The sequence below is a fragment of the Arachis hypogaea genome, chromosome 19, assembly GCF_003086295.3.
Source record: "Arachis hypogaea cultivar Tifrunner chromosome 19, arahy.Tifrunner.gnm2.J5K5, whole genome shotgun sequence".
In the NCBI taxonomy this organism is placed as follows: Eukaryota; Viridiplantae; Streptophyta; class Magnoliopsida; order Fabales; family Fabaceae; genus Arachis; species Arachis hypogaea.
The window spans coordinates 121,485,947-121,501,056 of record NC_092054.1 but is presented as its reverse complement, the minus strand read 5'-3'; the positions used below and the strand labels follow the sequence as shown (position 1 = coordinate 121,501,056).

Here is a 15,110-nt window from a genome sequence, read left to right as displayed (position 1 = left end):
TTATGATTTTTCAGATTATCAACAACATTTCTCCTTTTTCATCATTCTTTCAAGAGCCAACATATTTAACATTCATAAACCACAATATCAAAAGACATATACACTGTTCAAACATTCATTCAAAAAATAAAAAGTATTGTCACCACATCAAAATAATTAAACTAGTTTCAAGGATGAATTCAAAACCATGTACTTCTTGTTCTTTTATTTTTAGAACAGTTTTCATTTAAGAGAGGTGATGGATTCATAGGACATTCATAACTTTAAGGCATAGACACTTAAATACTAATGATCATGTAATAAGACACAAACATAAACATAAAGCATAGTAAATGAAAAACAGGAAAATAAGAACAAGGAGATTAAGGAATGGATCCACCTTAGTAAGGGTGACGTCTTCCTCTTCTTGAAGAACCAATGGTGCTCTTGAGCTCCTCTATGTCTCTTCCTTGTCTTTGTTGCTCCTCCCTCATAGCTCTTTGATCTTCTCTAATCTCATAGAGGATGATGGAGTGCTCTTGGTGCTCCATCCTTAGTTGTCCCATGTTGGAACTTAATTCTCCTAGGGAGGTGTTGATTTGCTCCCAATAATTCTGTGGAGGAAAGTGCATCCCCTGAGGCATCTCAGGGATTTCATGGTGAGAAATTTCCTCATGCTCTTGTTGAGGTCCATGATCTCTTGTTTGCTCCATCCTTTTCTTAGTGATGGGCTTATCCTCATCAATGAGGATGTCTCCCTCTATGTCAATCCCAGCTGAATTGTAGAGGTGGCAAATGAGGTGAGGAAAGGCTAACCTTGCCAAAGTGGATGACTTGTCAGCCACCTTGTAGAGTTCTTGAGGTATAATCTCATGAACCTCTACTTCCACCCCAATCATGATACTATGGATCATGATGGCTCGGTCCACAGTAACTTCAGACCGGTTGCTAGTAGGAATGATTGATCGATGAATGAACTCCAACAATCCTCTAGCTACAGCCTTAAGGTCCAATCTTCTTAATTGAACTAGCTTGCCTCTTGAGTCAACCTTCCATTGAGCTCCTTCTACACATATGTCCATGAGGACTTGGTCCAACCTTTGATCAAAGTTGACCCTTCTAGTGTATGGGCGTGCGTTTTCTTCCATCATTGGCAAGTTGAACGCCAGCCTTACATTTTTCGTACTGAAATCTAAGTATTTCCCCCGAACCATGGTGAGCCAATACTTTGGATTCGGGTTCACACTTTGATCATGGTTCCTAGTGATCCATGCATTTGCATAGAACTCTTGAACCATTAAGATCCCGACTTGTTGAATGGGGTTGGTGAGAACTTTCCAATCTCTTCTTTGGATCTCAAGTCAGATCTCTGAATACTCATTCTTTTTGAGCTTGAAAAGAACCTCAGGGATCACTTTCTTGTTGGCCACAACTTCATAGAAGTGGTCTTGATGGACCTTTGAGATGAATCTCTCCATCTCCCATGACTCAGAGGTGGAAGCAATTGCCTTTCTTTTCCTCTTTCTTGAGGATTCTCTGGCCTTAGGTGCCATTGATGGTTATGGAAAAACAAAAAGCAATGCTTTTTACCACACCAAACTTAAAATATTTGCTCGTCCCTGAGCAAAAGAAGAAAGAAAGAAGGAGAAGAAGAAAAAGAATGGAGGAGAGGGAGAGAGGTGTGTATTCGGCCAAGGGAAGAAGAAAGGGTTGTGTTGTGTGAAAATGAAGAAGGAATGAGGGGTTTATATAGGGGTGGGTGGGGTTTAGGGTTCGGCCATTAGGGTTGGGTTTGGGAGGGAAAAGAGTTTGAATTTTGGAGGTAGGTGGGGTTTATGAGGAAGAGGGGATGGATGTGAGTGGTGAAGAGATGATGGGGAAGAGTGAGTGAGGTGATTGGTGAAGGGTATTTGGGGAAAAGAGTTATGAAAAGATGTGAAGAAGAGAGAAGAAGTGGTGGGGATCCTGTGGGGTCCACAGATCCAGTGGGCCAAGGACTTAACATCCCTGCTCCAATTAGGCGTGTAAAAATGCCCTTGCTGTGTAATCATGGCGTTTAATGCCAGACTGCTGCTTATTTCTGGCGTTAAACACTCAAATAATGTAGCCTATTTCTGGCGTTTAACGCCAGCTTGGTGCTTGTTTCTGGCATTAAACGCCAGACAGATGCTTGTTTCTGGCGTTTAAACGCCAGAATGCTCCTCCTCCAGGGTGTGCTTTTTTTTATGCTGTTTTTCATTCTGTTTTTTATTTTTCAGTAGTTTTTGTGACTCCACATGATCATCAACCTAATAAAACATGAAATAATAAAAAAAATAAAATAGATATAATTGAATAACATTGGGTTGCCTCCCAACAAGCGCTTCTTTAATGTCAATAGCTTGACAGTGGGCTCTCATGGAGCCTCACAGATGTTCAGAGCATTGTTGAAACCTCCCAACACCAAACTTAGAGTTTGAATGTGGGGGTTCAACACCAAACTTAGAGTTTGACTGTGGGGGCTTTGGTTGACTCTGTAGTGAGAGAAGCTTTTCATGCTTCCTCTCCATGGTTACAGAAGGAGATCCTTGAGTTTTAAACACAAGGTTGTCCTCATTTAGTTGAAGGACCAATTCTCCTCTGTCCACATCAATCACACCTCTTGCTGTGGCTAGGAAGGGTCTTCCAAGGATGATGGATTCATCCTCATCCTTCCCAGTGTCTAGGATTATGAAATCAGCAGGGATGTAAAGGCCTTCAACCTTTACTAGCACGTCCTCTACTAGTCCATAAGCCTTTTTTTCTTGAGTTGTCTGCCATCTCTAATGAGATTCTGGTAGCTTGCACCTCAAAGATCCCAAGTTTCTCCATTACAGAGAGTGGCATTAAGTTTATTCCTGACCCCAGGTCACACAGTGCCTTCTCAAAGGTCATGGTGCCTATGTTACAGGGAATTAGGAATTTACCAGGATCCTATTTCTTTTGAGGTAATTGATGGGAAGCAGAAGCTGGTGAATTAAAAATTTATTAAAATGGTTACGTTACAAGTATAGTTCTTAACTCACCAAAAATCTGCCTATCAATTTAGAAATATGTCACAGAGAGTTTAAATTAAAATTACTGGGAGTTTTAAGTCCCAGGTCGTCTCCCAACGAGTTACAGAAAAGTGTGCTGTTTTATTAATCAGATGTTCCAAGAAGTTGAGCTAAGTAAATTGGAATTTAAATTGAGGAATTTTAAATAATATAAATAAAAGCCTTGACTGGGAATTGATTTGTTAGAATCTCTATCATTGATGGAGTGATTTTTAAGATTGATTTATAATTAACGGTTACTCTGTTTGGTTATCCTTTACTAGGTAAGGGAAAGTCAAACAAGTTGGAATGCCAGATCTGTTCACAAGTTGCAACCCACTTAGTTCAAAGGGATTGGCGTTGGTGACAGGATAACAATCCAACATTCAACCCAACTACAAATTTCTCCTTCAATCCTTCCAACTCAAGAGTTCCTTTTAATCAATTCCCCATCAAGTAATGAAACTACTCACGCATTGTAAATAAAGAATCCATGGCACATGAAAGGGAATTAAAAGAAGACATGATTATTGGAATTGAAATTGAATTAAAAAGAAATAATCCTTGCATTAATTAATCATAAAAGTATCTGAATGACAAAATTGAACATAACAAAGAACATGGAAGAATAAAACCAAGTTAAGAGAACAAACTAGAATGATGAAGTCTTGATGAGGAAATAACTCTTCTCAATGTTCTAATGCTAAGACCAATTGAAAATTAAAATTCTAAAAACTAGAGAGAAAAACCTAAGAGAGTAAAACTAGATCTAAAACTACTGAATGAATGTGTGTGTTGTTTCTGCATATTCTCTGACTCTAGTCTGCTGTTCTGGGCCGAAAACTGGGCCGAAATAAGGTCCAAAATGGCCCCCATCGAATTCTGCAGATTATGCAGATCGCGCATGTCACGCGATCGTGTCATCCATGCGAACGCGTCGCTTGCGCTTTTTCCTCTCCACGCGTTCGCGTCGTCCATGCTACCGCGTCGCTTGCGCTTTCCAATTCGCATGGCCGCGCAAGCCATGCGGCCGCGTCACTGCGATTTGTGCTCCTTCGCGCGGTCGCGTGAGCCATGCGACCGCGTCACTTCTCGCTGGTTATCTCCTCAAATTCTTGTGTTCCTTCCATTTTTGCTAGCTTCCTCTCCAATCTCCATCTCATTCATGCCTATAAAGCCTGAAACACTTGACACACTGATCACGGCATCGAATGGAATAAAGAAAAATTAAAATTAAATAATTAGAGTCTCTAGGAAGCAATTTCCAAACATGTACTAAATTTAGGAAGGAAATCTAAATGCATGCTAAATTGATGAATAAGTGGGTAAGGATCATGACAAAACCACACAATTAAACACAATATAAACTATAAAATAGTGGTTTATCAACCTCCCCACACTTAAACATTAGCATGTCCTCATGCTAAATTGAAGGAGACAAGGAAATAAGTATGAACATGCAGAAACTCATGAAATGCAATGCAATCCTACATATATAAATAAATGCAACTATATGATTATTGTCCACTTGATCAAAAGTAAATAAGCCCTTCAAGACAATTACAACTCAAATTCCACTAATTCTATCATTATACAATAAAACCGATAAAAGTGCAAGAAGATAGCTTATGAAAGCCGGAAACATGAAAATTCAAGCATTGAACCCTCACTGATAATGTATGTACGCTCTAATCTCTAGTGTATAGGGTAATCACTCTATTCTTCTCTAGTCATGTTTTCTAATTTTTGTTTTTCTCCTAACCAATCAACAACAGTTAATATACCAATGCAAACATCATGAGGTCTTTTCAGGGTTGTAATGGGGCCAAGGTGCAGGTAAGGGTATATATATGGCTAAGTGAGCTTTATAAATTGAATCTTTAATTAACCTAAGCTCTCACCTAATATACATATATTCTATATACTTTTAAATTCATGCTTAGCTACCCATAATTCCCTTTTTCAACCCATACTCATGTTTCAACTTTGTATTTTAATTCTATCATATGTGCATTGATCTTTGAATTCTGAATTTAACATTGGGGTAATTTTGTCCCCTTATTTATTTATTTTTTTTATATATTTTTTTTGAATAAATAAAGCTCATCAACGCACATAGATTTTTGATTCTTATAGTTTCACATGAATAGGTATCCAAATTCCCTTTAAATTTTCATGACACATCCCCTTAACAACTTTTGTTCCCACAATTTTCCATACTTAACTAGCACACACAATTCTATCTTAAGCTAACCAAAGATTCAATTTGGGATATACAATTGTTTTTCGACTTAAGGTTAGTAATGTGGTAAAATATCGAACAAATGGGAATTAAAGGCTCAAAGTGGTTAACAAAGGTAATTGAAAAGGGTAGGCTTAATTTGGATGTGTGAGTTTAAACAAATAATGGCCTCAATCATGTGCAAGCATGTAAATATAATAAATATTGGACATATAAGATAAAACAAAATATAGATTACAATCATAGAGAAGTAAACACACAAGAATAAAATAATTATGGTTAAATAATGTAACCATACATAAAGGCTCAAATCTTTCACAGGTTGTGTGTTCTTTAGCTCAACATCATGTTCCAAATACAACTTAAGCAGATTTATCATAAAAATTTTGAAAAATTAGTGAAATTTTATTCCAAAGATAGATTTTTGAAGAAACTTATTGTCTTTTTCAATCAAGTAGAACATGCATGCAACTATCCTAACCTATGCAATTTATTCTATTCTATAAAGGAAAGAAAAATCTAACTAAAATATCCTAATTATTGGTGCCAGAGAAGAGAATTTACCTCTGGAAGTCAGGTACTGACCGACCTCCCCACACTTAAGGCTTTGCACCGTCCTCGGTGCCATCTGTCAGAAACAGGGGTGGGCTGGTAGCAGTATCTCCATCATCGGGACCGTCATGGCTCCCTGTGCTAGTAAAGAAAGTGGAGTCCGGGGTGTCTGAGTTTCTGAAGCATCCCTTGAGTAGCTCCTTGAGGTGTTTGAATCGGCGCTTGTTTCGACGCTCTCTCATCTTTGCTTTCTGTTCTTGCCGATCCAACCGTTCGATTATCTGCTGGAGCAATTTCTCAGTTGTAGATGCTTGTGGTGTTGAAGAAGGAAGATCTTCAACTGGCTCAGTAGGCTGGCTTGTAGTGGCTGCTGAAAGTCTGAGGTATTTCCCGTTAGGGACATATTGATCATCCCGTGGAAGCATGACTTTGGTGTCCCCAGCTCTGTAGGAGATCCCGGCTGCTGAAACAAGATCTGAGACCAAGGCGGGGAAAGGTAAGTTGCCCGTAATTTGTACGTGTTCCATAGCATTCCGGATATGTCTTGAGAGATTCAGAGGTTGGTCTGTAAGGATGCACCATAGTATAACAGCCATGTCTGCAGTGAAAGAGGACTCATGAGTGCTCGGAAAGACGTAATGGGACATGATTTGTGCCCATACGTGAGCCTCCAAGGTAAGTGCGAAAGCCAAGATTCCCTTAGGGCAGGTACGGTGGTATCCGTAGATCCAACGGCTGCCAGGTAATGCAATGACTCCGAGAACGGAGTCCCAGTCAAATTGGTATCTCTAGCACTGAAGGGTGGCTTCTTGAAAAGCGTCCATTCCTGCTGGAAAAGGGGGAAGACTCAGAGCTTGCTGGATGGCCTCTTCTGTAATGGGCACTTGCTTCTGCCGGACATAAACAGACTGCAGGGTCGGTATGTAGAAGTTGGAGTAGAACTCAACTACCCAAGAGAGATTGACCTGCCTCGGCTGTCTCCGTAAGAAACCCCATTGTCTTCGTTCAATTTGCGGCTCAACAAAGGAGGCAATATTGGATGGGAGGATAAGAAGGTATTCATTGTTATAGTTCCTTTCTGCTAGGATAGGGAACATCTGCTCACAGTAGTGATTGGAAAATCGTGCAGCGTCCTTTGCTGGAAAGACTTTCTCCTTTTCGTCAACCTTTATTATCCTCTTGACTCGTTTTGTTGAGGGCTTGACTGCGGTTGAAGAAGGCTCTGCCACTAATGATCTTTTAGTTCCTCTTCTTGCTGGTGGTCTGGAAGTTGCTTTCTCCTTTCCTTTCTTGGTGGCCATCCTGAAAGAAGAGAAGAGAAAGAGAATTAAATTTAAAGAGAGATACAGCAAGGAAGGAAACGGAAAAGAGGGTGAATGATGCACAGTAAAATGTAGATGACATTAACACATGCTCTCGAGTACATATGAAAAGCCATCAATGGGAAATAGCTAGTGCATAAAAAGACAAGTGAATGCAAGGTGTTTATTGGCATGCTGGCAAAGGGCATGAGTAGCATAGACCAAGCATTACTTTGTAACAAACCATCACGTTTGTATTGACAATTGAATTCAATTAATAAAATAATAAGGGAAAGTTGTGAAAAGCAAGCATTGAATAGTATAGTAACATAGAGAAGTGCATAATGCCACATGGGCTTTTTCACAAACACATAGCATGCATGGTGAATAGGGTACAGAAAATATGAAGATGAACATGCAAGCAATCCCTTAAATGGAAGAAAAATAATTGTCAAATAATTTGTAATAATCCACAAGCATATAATGAGGGATGATGACTCAAAAGGTTTCTAACACCATGTAAAGAAAAGAAAAGAAGAAGAAGAAAAATAAAAATTTGAAAAGAAAAAGAAAAGAAAAAGAAAATAATAATATATATACATAATATAATAAGAATGATAGAAAAGAGAAGAAGGAAGAAGAAGGTAAAACCTTGTTAATGGAGGAGAGAGAGAGAGAGAGTGAAAAGTAAGATAGAAAGGAGAAGGGAGAAAGAAGAAAGAAGGAGGGAAAAGAAAAATTAGGATTTGGAGGAAAGAAAGATAAGATAATTTGGCAATTGAGGTTGAGCTGTGCGGCGCATGCGACGCGGCCGCGGAAGGCACGCGTTCGCATGGTTGTGCTCCAGGTAAGGTGACACGATCGCATCGGTCACGCAGCCGCGTGACCGATGTTGCACTGCTGGCGCGAGTTCAGCCTCGCTCCAGCACAACTCTCTGTTCGATTCATTTTAATTGCCAAAATTGGGTGACGCGATCGCGTGGGTCACGCGATCGCATGAGTGTGCGTTATAAAACGGGTGACGCGGCCGCGTCAGCGACGCAGTCGCGTGACAAGGATTGTGCTTCCAGCACCAATCCAGCACCACTCTCGCACAATATAGCATTGTGCACCCTTTTACGTCGAAAACTCAGGGCACGCGGTCGCGTGGGAGGCCATGATTTCCAAGCGATGCGGTCGCGTCAGTGACGCGGTCGTGTGGGGTAATTTGTGCCATTGGCACGACTCCATCGCTCTTCCTGCGTAACTTTCTGTTCATTTTTATTTTTCTTTACTCCCCCTGCCACGCGGACGCGTCGTTGGTGCGATCGCGTCGCGCGGCGAAAAATTTTTTTTTTAAAAAAAAGAAATATAAGGACATGTAGGTGTGAAAAAGCATGAAAGTATTAATGAAGAGAAGAGTTATTAAAGAAGAAAAACTAAAAGTGAAGAAAAGAACGATCATACCGCAGTGGGTTGTCTCCCACCAAGCACTTTGCTTTTACGTCCGTAAGTTGGACGCTCCACTAGCTCAATCTGCTATGATGTGGGGGTCTTCCAAGCGGAAGATCTCAAGCTCCCTGCTTTTCTGCACCTTCTCACCATGATATAGCTTCAGGCGTTGTCCATTAACCTTAATAAGTTCAGAGCTTGAAGGATGGCTTAGGTGATAAACTCCGTACGGTTCAGCCTTCTCTATTCTGTATGGACCTTCCCATTTCGATCTCAACTTACCGGGCATGAGCCTCAGTCGAGATTTGTAAAGGAGAACAAAATCTTCAGGTTGGAACTCTCTCTTCTTGATGTTTTGATCATGCACAGATTTCATCTTTTCCTTGTATATTCTGGAGTTCTCATAAGCTTCTAGGCGAAGGTTCTCCAGTTCCTGCAGTTGCAACTTTCTTTCAGCTCCAGCATTCTCAATTCCCATGTTGCACTCCTTAACTGCCCAGAAGACTCTGTGTTCTATTTCAACTGGGAGATGACAAGCTTTTCCATAAACCAAGCGGAAGGGACTCATCCCAATGGGTGTCTTGTATGCTGTTCTGTATGCCCACAGTGCATCTTGTAGTCTGGTGCTCCAGTCTTTTCTATGAGGCTTTACTATCTTCTGCAAGATACGCTTAATTTCTCTGTTTGACACCTCGGCTTGCCCATTAGTTTGGGGATGGTAAGCTGTTGCAACTTTATGGATTATCCCATGCTTCTTCATCAATCCTGTTAGTCTCCTGTTATAAAAATGGGTGCCTTGATCGCTCACGATCGCTCGTGGTGATCCAAAGCGGCATATAATATGGTTTCTCACAAAGGAAACAACAGTGTTAGCATCATCAGTGCGGGTAGGAATTGCTTCCACCCATTTGGAAACATAATCTACAGCTAACAATATATAAAAATATCCACTAAAATTTGGAAATGGACCCATGAAGTCAATGTCCCAAACATCAAAAATTTCACAGAAAAGCATATATTACTGAGGCATCTCATCCCTCTTGGATATGTTACCAAATTTCTGGCATGGGTGACAAGATTTACAAAACTCAGCAGCATCTCTAAAAAGAGTAGGCCACCAGAATCCGCAGTCTAAGATCTTTCTAGCTGTTCTTTGAGGGCCAAAGTGTCCTCCACTCTCAAATGAGTGACAGGCCTCTAAAATGGACTGGAATTCTGATTGAGGTACACAACGTCTAATTATCTGGTCAGCGCCACATCTCCATAAATATGGGTCATCCCATATATAATATTTAGACTCGCTTTTCAGCTTGTCTCTTTGATGTTTAGAAAAATGTGGAGGAAATGTGCGGCTAACTAAATAATTAGCAATAGGTGCATACCAAGGGACTACCTCAGATACTGCTTGCAGGTTGTCAAAAGGAAAATTATCATCTATAGGAGTAGAATCATCCTTAATATGTTCAAGGCGACTCAAGTGGTCTGCTACTAAATTTTGATTACCACTCCTATCCTTTATTTCTAAATCAAATTCTTGTAACATCAGTATCCAACGTATAAGTCTTGGTTTGGATTCCTTTTTAGCTAATAGATACTTTAGAGCTGCATGGTCCGAATACACTACTACTCTAGTACCAAGTAAATAAGCCCGGAATTTATCCAGAGCAAAAACAATAGCAAGTAGCTCTTTCTCAATAGTAGTATAATTGGATTGGGCAGTGTCTAAAGTCTTAGACGCATAGGCAATAAAAAAAGGATCCTTACCTTCACGATGGGCCAGCGCTGCTCCTACTGCATGGTTGGAAGCATCGCACATGATTTCAAACGGCTAGCTCCAGTCGGGTCCTCTCACAATTGGGGCTTGAGTTAGAGCAGTCTTCAGCTTATCAAATACTTGTTTGCAATTGTCACTAAACTCGAACTCAATGTCCTTCTGCAGTAATCTGGATAAGGGAAGTGCTACCTTACTAAAGTCCTTAATAAATCTCCTGTAGAAACCTGCATGGCCAAGGAACGAACGGACTTCCCTCACAGAAGAGGGGTAAGGTAAACTAGAAATAACATTCACCTTTGCTGGGTCTACAAAAATGCCATTATTAGATACCACATGTCCTAATACAATCCCTTTCTTTACCATAAAGTGGCATTTTTTGAAATTCAATACAAGGTTTGTATTAACACATCTATCTAATACTCTAGATAATCCATCTAAGCAAAGGTTAAAAGAATCACCATAAACGCTAAAATCGTCCATAAAAACTTCCATACAGTCCTCAATAAGATCAGAGAAAAGACTCATCATGCACCTTTGGAAAGTAGCTGGTGCATTGCACAAGCCAAAGGGAATTCTCTTATAAGTGTAAGTCCCAAAAGGACATGTAAAAGTAGTCTTTTCCTGATCCTCAGGAGCTATATGAATCTGGAAATAACCTGTGTAACCATCTAGAAAGCAATAATGTGATTTACCTGACAGGCGATCCAGCATTTGATCAATGAATGGAAGTGGGTAGTGATCCTTACGGGTAGCTTGGTTGAGACGCCTGTAATCAATGCAGACTCTCCAAGCATTCTGAACTCTAGTTGCTATGAGCTCTCCATGCTCATTCTTCACTGTAGTGACTCCAGATTTCTTGGGCACCACTTGTACTGGGCTTACCCATTCACTGTCTGAAATGGGATATATGATACCTGCTTCCAATAGTCTGGTCACTTCCTTTTTGACAACTTCCAAGATGGTGGGATTCAATCTTCTTTGTAGTTGACGGACAGGTCTTGCTCCTTCTTCCAAAAATATTCTGTGCTCGCATACTTGAGGGTTGATTCCCACTATGTCTGCCAAACTCCACCCAATTGCCTTCTTATGCTACCTCAGTACATCAAGTAACTGCTCTTCTTGTTGAGAAGTCAGTTCCCTTGCAATAATAACTGGAAGCTTCTGCTCATCCTCAAGATAAGCATATTTGAGATGTGGAGGTTTCAATTCTAACTTTTGATCATGGGCAGGCTCCGGATTATCTGGGGCTTGTGAAAATGGTGAAGTGTCCTCATTGTCATTTAAGAGGGTCCCCACACTTGGACCTTGTCCAGTGTGCCTCTCTTCAAACTCTTCTTTTTGAACTTCAGCCACACTTTCGTCTATGACATCACACTGGAAGATAGAACGATCTTCTGGGGGGTTGTCAATGACTCCATTCAGATTGAAGATCACTATGCGACCATCTATTTCAAAGGAGTATGTTCCTGAAAAAGCATCCAATTTGAATTTTGATGTTTTCAGGAATGGTCTTCCAAGTAGGATTGATGATGGCTTATCTGAATCATTATGGGGCATTTCCAAGATATAAAAATCAGTGGAAAATGTGAGCTCTTTAATGTTCACCAAAACATCTTTAGCAACTCCAGCCACTGTAATAATACTTTTATCTGCTAACACAAAACGAGCTACCGACCTTTTTAAGGGAGGGAGCCTCAAAACATCATATATGGACAAAGGCATTATACTGACACATGCTCCTAAATCACACATGCAATCATAAATTTCTACACCACCAATAGTACAACTAACTATGCAAGGACCTGGATCACTACATTTTTCAGGTAATCCTCCCATTAAAGCAGATATAGAACTACCTAAAGGAATAGTTTCTAATTCATAAATTTTGTCTTTATGGATACATAAGTCTTTTAGAAACTTTGCATATTTAGGTACCTGCTGAATAACATCAAAAAGGGGAACAGTTACCTCAACCTTTTTGAATATTTCTACCATTTTAGGATCAGGTTCCAGCTGCTTCCTGGGCTTCCTTGCAAGTTGTGAAAATGGAATGGGAGTAGTATTTTCTGTGGGGCCTGCGCCTTTTGGTGCTTCTTCTTGTGGCTGAGCTATCTCTTCTTCAGCTATGTCCTGTATATCCTATTCCTCTTCAACATCTTCGATTTCCACCACCTCTTCAGCTGAGGCGTATTTTGGTGAGCATGGTTCCTCCTGATTCCTCTCCTGCAGTGTGGTTCCGGACCTCAGGGTGATGGCATTAATGCCTCCCTTTGGATTGGGTAATGGTTGAGAAGGGATTCCAGTGGTGCTTGAAGGTTGGTTACTGGAATTTTTTGCTGAACCAAGCTGTGTCATAAAAGCTTGCAGAAAAGAGGTGAGACCATTCAGACTGGCATTAATAGTGTTCACGATGGTACTTTCCATGGCCAGTTGTCTTTTCTCAAAAGCTTGTAATAAATCTTCATTAGAAGATACCGAAGAATGAGTAAATTGAGAGGTTTTCTGCTGATTGTTTGGTGGTCCTTGGTTTTGCCTCAGGTGAGGTGCTCGGTAAGGTTGATTTTGCTGCCTGTTGTTGTTATTATTCCACCTCTGATTTTCCTGATTATCTCTGCCTCCCATATTATTGTTGTCCCTCCAATGCTGGTTTGAATTGTCCTGCCATCCATGGTTATTATTTCCACTTTGATTGTACCCTTGGTTGGGGTGGTCATAGAAGTTGTGAGTGGATGCCACCATGTTGTCTTCTTGTTGGAGCTGCGGACATTCATCAGTGTAATGGCTGTAATCAGCACAAATTCTGCAAATTCTTTGTGGGAATAGTTGTTGGTTTTGCTGCGGTTGAGTTTGCTGAGCTTGTTGATTCAACTGCATTTGCTTCAGCAGGTTGGTCATCTCACAGATGCTTTGATTTAGAGCAGCAGTCTCTATGCCAGAAGATACTTCTGCAACGGCTTTTGAATGGCCTTGCTTCTGTCTGTGGTTCCGAGTAGATTCAGCTAAATCACTGATCAATTGCCAAGCTTCATCAGTGGTCTTGTACTTCTTCATAGACCCATTGCTGGCACTTTCCAATGTGGTCTTATCCTGGGGCCTCATACCTTGTGTGATATAGCTGAGTAGCACGATCTTGTCAATCATGTGGTGGGGGCATGCTTCCAGAAGATTATTGAAGCGCTCCCAGTATTCAAAGAGAGTCTCATTGTCATCCTGAACAATTGTAGAGATATCCTTCCTCAGTTTATCAGTAACTTCAGATGGAAAGAATTTCTCCAAAAACTCCTTTCTGAGTGTATCCCAGTTGGATACATTTGCTATAGGTTGAGTGTAGTACCACTCTCTTGCTTTTCCCTCAAGAGAGAATGGAAAAGCTTTCAGCAGAATTGAAGTTTCATCAGTGCCATCACGCTTGACAGTAGAACAGGCTGCCTGGAAATCTCTCAAGTGCTTGATAGGCTCTTGAGCAGGTAGGCCATGAAACTTGGGCATCAAATTTAACAGTGTGGTCTTTATTTCAAAATCCGTAGCTACCGCTGGATAATGCGCTTGAAACGGTTGCATTGTAAAATCAGGAGCTCCTTCCTCCTGAATGGTAACTCTTCTAGCTGCCATGTTTTCTGCACGTAGAACAACCGAATCAGTAGAACGGGGGCTGGTTTCTTCCTCAAATTCACTTTCAGATCCGCCCTCAGAGTGGGCTAACCTACGCTGTTCTCGCCTTATTCGTGAAATTGTTCTTTCAATTTCAGGATTGAATATTAGCAAGCGCGGATCAGGAAGTGAACGTGTCATTTGACGGAAGAAACATGCAGCTCATAGTAGCAAAATTAAATAAAATGCAAATAAATAAATTCTAATTAATAAAATTAGCACTCTATTGCAACTCCCCGGCAACGGCGCCAAAAATTGATGGGAAGCAGAAGCTGGTGAATTAAAAAATTTATTAAAATAGTTACGTTGCAAGTATAGTTCTTAACTCACCGAAAATCTGCCTATCAATTTAGAAATATGTCACAGAGAGTTTAAATTAAAATTACTGGGAGTTTTAAGTCCCAGGTCGTCTCCCAACGGGTTGCAGAAAAGTGTGCTGTTTTATTAATCAGATGTTCCAAGAAGTTGAGCTAAGTAAATTGGAATTTAAATTGAGGAATTTTAAATAATATAAATAAAAGCCTTGACTGGGAATTGATTTGTTAGAATCTCTATCATTGATGGAGTGATTTTTAAGATTGATTTATAATTAACGGTTACTCTGTTTGGTTATCCTTTACTAGGTAAGGGAAAGTCAAACAAGTTGGAATGCCAGATCTGTTCACAAGTTGCAACCCACTTAGTTCAAAGGGATTGGCGTTGGTGACAGGATAGCAATCCAACATTCAACCCAACTACAAATTTCTCCTTCAATCCTTCCAACTCAAGAGTTCCTTTTAATCAATTCCCCATCAAGTAATAAAACTACTCACGCATTGTAAATAAAGAATCCATGGCACATGAAAGGGAATTAAAAGAAGACATGATTATTGGAATTGAAATTGAATTAAAAAGAAATAATCCTTGCATTAATTAATCATAAAAGTATCTGAATGACAAAATTGAACATAACAAAGAACATGGAAGAATAAAACCAAGTTAAGAGAACAAACTAGAATGATGAAGTCTTGATAAGGAAATAACTCTTCTCAATGTTCCAATGCTAAGACCAATTGAAAATTAAAATTCTAAAAACTAGAGAGAAAAGACTAAGAGAGTAAAAGTAGATCTAAAACTACTGAATGAAT

General features: G+C 40.1%; 1 non-coding gene across 1 annotated transcript; it reads left to right on the top strand.

The window, feature by feature from the left end:
- Positions 1–13,467: 13,467 nt before the first annotated feature.
- LOC112781193 (small nucleolar RNA R71) lies at positions 13,468–13,575 on the top strand. Its single transcript, XR_003191985.1, has one exon. It is a non-coding gene; the product is annotated as a small nucleolar RNA R71 (small nucleolar RNA).
- The last annotated feature ends 1,535 nt before the right edge of the window (positions 13,576–15,110 follow it).